General features: G+C 49.3%; 1 protein-coding gene across 3 annotated transcripts in view; it reads right to left on the bottom strand.

Moving 5' to 3' along the window:
• SGK2 (serum/glucocorticoid regulated kinase 2) overlaps nt 1–2699 on the bottom strand; it is a 30817-nt gene extending 28118 nt beyond the window's left edge. For 2 of the 3 annotated variants that reach the window (XR_001007852.1, XM_011996479.1), the window contains exon 1: nt 2524–2699. The gene's annotated coding sequence lies outside the window, so the exon portion shown is untranslated. The remainder of the gene's footprint in view (nt 1–2523) is intronic. The other variant, XM_011996482.1, reaches the window with a different exon arrangement.
• Nucleotides 2700–3745: the final 1046 nt, after the last annotated feature.

Genomic DNA, 3745 nt, shown 5'->3' with positions numbered 1-3745 from the left:
AAAAACTCCAGCGCTTTCTCATCACACCTAGAATAAAAATCCAAAGCCTCAGCTGGGCGTGGTGGCTCATGTCAAGAGATCAAGACCAGCCTGGCCAACATGGTGAAACCCCGTTTCTACTAAAAATACAAAAATTAGCTGGGCGTGGTGACACGTGCCTGTAGTCCCAGCTACTCGGGAGGCTGAGGCAGGAGAATCGCTTGAACCCAGAGGCAGAGGTTGCAGTGAGCTGAGATTGTGCCACTGCACTCCAGCCTGGTGACAGAGCAAGACTCTGTCTAAATAAATAAATAGATAAATAAATAAATAAATAAAATCCAAAGCCTCTACCGTGGTTTGTGAGATCCATAGGACCTGGCTGCTGTCTCCATCTCCTCCTCGGCTTCCACTCCTCTGCTTCCTGACTGCCCTCAGCCTCTCTGCTTTCTCTTGCTGTCGCTGAAACACGCTACTCTCTGGCCTCCAGCCCCTTGCACGTAGCTTTCCCTCTGCCTACGACACTCTTCCCCCAGGCATCTGCTTGGCTATGTTCTACTAATGTCATAGAGGTTTCTGCTTAAAAGTCACCTCTTGGAGAGGCTTGTGCTGATTACGGGTGACAGGTCATCCTGGTTTGTCTGGGACTGACCTGGTTTGTCTGGGACTAAAACCGCTATAGTCCTGGGCCAACCAGGATGGTTAGTCACTCTGATACCAGTTCTGCTCATTCCCTATACGCTTTGTCTACTTTATATTTTACTTTGTAGCACTGATACCTTATCCTGTAACTATTAGTTTTTATTTTCTATCTCCAACTAGAACATCAGCTCCAGGAGGGCAAATACTTCCTGTTCAACTATTGTATCCTCAGCACTGAGCACAGGGCCTGGAATATAGTAGGTGCCCAGTACATATTTGGCTAATGAATCGATAAATGAATTGATAAATGTTGGTACATATATAAAGTGGAAAATTACACAACCAAAAACTATATAAAACCTATGTAAACCAAAACAGGAACATATACATGATACAGTATCAAGCAAAAAACCAAGTTTCAAAATAGCAGGTGTTGTAGGGGTGCCAATTTTATAAAAGAAAAACAAAAGACACGTATGCACGCACACATTTGTGAGTACAGCTGCCAAAAAAAGACTGGAAGGTCACGACCCAAGGTAACAGCGGGTTCTTAGGTTAGGTTATTTTAACTTTTTTTTTTTAAGATGGAGTCTCACTCTGTTGCCCAGGCTGGAGTGCAGTGGCGCAATCTCTGCTCACTGCAACTTCCGCCTCCTGGGTTCAAGCGATTCTCTGTCTCAGCCTCCCGAGTAACTGGGATTACAGGCATGTGCACGACACCCAACCAATTTTTCTATTTTTAGTTGAGAGGAGGTTTCACCATGTTGGTCAGGCTGGTCTCGAACTCCTGACCTCAGGTGATCCGCCCGCCTTGGCCTCCCAAAGTGTTAGGATTACAGGTGTGAGCCACCGCGCCTGGCTGGTTATTTTAACTTTTATCTTTGTACTATTGTGTAAAGCTTCTCAAGATATTGCTGTTGAGTTAATATTCAAGTACTAAGTTCTGGGTGGGAACCTGGCATGCCCATGGCCCATCACACCCTCCCCCATCACCTTGACTGTGACCCCTATGCTTAAGCAGCCCTCAGTTCCTAAGGCTTTCTTCTCTCTTGCACCACGGTGTTCTAATTTTCTGGCCAGAAGCTGGACATCAATGTGTTCTCCTAACTCTTCAGACTCTGCGAACTCCCACTCAGGCCCCTCCATGAGTCCTCAAGCCTGTCCCTTTCCTAACTTGCCACAGCCCAGATTTGCCTCCTCTGTCCCATTGTTACATGGACAGGCTTACAGCTCCCTGGTCCTGTCAAATGGGGTGTGGGGGTGTGACAGTGTCACACAGTTCTCTCTCCTTGGAACATTCCCCAATGAACCTGGTCTTTCCAGCTCACCTTTTCATCTGTTCTCATTGCCTTTCCTGGAAGCCAGACGACCCGCTGACCCCATGTGCCCTCTCCTGCTGCTGTCCCTGTCTTCACTGTAACTTGTTCATTTACACACCTGCCCAGTTCAAGTGCCAACTTTATCTTATTTTGTTCCAACAACCCCATGGGTTAGGAACTATCATCGTCCCTGTTTTAAGGAGGAGAAAACTGAGGCAAGGAGAGGGAAGTGACATGATCAAGACAGTTAATAAATGACATAACCAGGATTTGAACCCAGGCCATCTGACTGCAGAGCCCATGACCTGGAATTTCAGGAAGACAACAGAAAGCTAGAAAAGGAAAAAATGAAGTTAGTGGGAAGGAAGTGAGGATGTAAGTTGGTTAGTTAAGGAGAAAGAAAATTAGACAGCTGAGAAAGCAGATAGTTGGGGGGGAAGGAAGGAAAGGAAGGAGGGAGAAGGGAAAGAAGTTGGGAAGGAAGAAAGGAAGGAAAGAGAGTCAACAAGTACTAGGAAAGATGTTAGTCAATTTGGAGACCAATAGGCCAGCAGGCAGGTATCCTGCTCACGGGTGAGCCTCTCACCTGAAAACTCCAGGTTCCAGCTCAGGTCCTGGGGAGCAGCCCCTTGCACGGCTCTGCCCTCTTCTCTCTCTTCATGGTCCTTCTGACTGGAGGCACAATCCTGACTTGTCGAGCAACCTTCCCAATCAGGAACGACCTGTCACCCACTCGCTCCTGGCTCCCAAACCGGCTCAAGTTCAACCTCCCAGCCCTGCCTGCTGGAAGCTGGCTTCAGGGCCTTCCAGTTACTAATTAACAACTGGACCTGAATTACCAAGCTGGCTGCACCCGCTGGCTCCTGGATGGGCACTGCCTGGGGGACTCTCTGAATTTTTAAAAGCACAACTTGTTATGTGACCATGGGCAACTGACTTCAGCTCCCGGAGCCTCATGTGAATTGCTGATGGATGGTGTGTCCTGCTGGAGGGAGGGTCTCTGAAGTCCCTTCCAACACTGGAACTGCCGCACTCTCTCAAGGTCCAGCTTAAATGCTGACTCCTACACAGCCTTCCCTGATTCCCTCCGCTGAGTCATCTTCCCTTTCGCTTGGAACCTAGTGAACCAGCAACTGAAAGGTTGGTCTCACACAACTCTCTCCTCCACCCCTTCCCTAATGGGGGCCACCAGCCTCTATGTTCAGTCCTTTCATAGAAACTTCCAGGGCTGGGCAGCTCATTTCCCCCTGAGCCAGCCTCTGGCAATTTCTTGTGTTAAGCCAAAGACTGCCACCCAGAGCTTACCCAACCTAGCACTGCCCTGGCACCGTTCGGGGAGAATCACAGCTGAGTTGAAACCTATGCCCTACTCTGCCCTTCAGAGATTTGAGGCTCAGGAACCAGAGATTAGCTCACCCTGGAGAACAGGGAAGGTTTTCTTGGGGGTTGACCCAAAGCGTCCCAGGCCCTGGGTTCTTTTTTTCGTTTTTTTTTGAGACGGAGTCTCGCTCTGTTACCCAGGCTGGAGTGCAGTGGCATGATCTCGGCTCACTGCAAGCTCCGCCTCCCGGGTTCACGCCATTCTCCTGCCTCAACTTCCCGAGTAGCTGGGACTACAGGCGCCTACCACGCCTGGCTAATTTTTGTAGTTTTAGTAGAGACGAGGTTTCACCGTGTTAGCCAGGATGGTCTCAATCTCCTGACCTCGTGATCCGCCCACCTTGGCCTCCCAAAGTGCTGGGATTACAGGCATGAGCCACCGTGCCTGGCTGGCCCTGGGTTCTAATTGGACCCCTGGACAGGTAAGG

Source organism: Mandrillus leucophaeus, unplaced genomic scaffold (genome assembly GCF_000951045.1).
Source record: "Mandrillus leucophaeus isolate KB7577 unplaced genomic scaffold, Mleu.le_1.0 Scaffold516, whole genome shotgun sequence".
NCBI classification, from domain to species: Eukaryota; Metazoa; Chordata; class Mammalia; order Primates; family Cercopithecidae; genus Mandrillus; species Mandrillus leucophaeus.
This window is presented reverse-complemented; position numbering and strand designations above follow the sequence as displayed.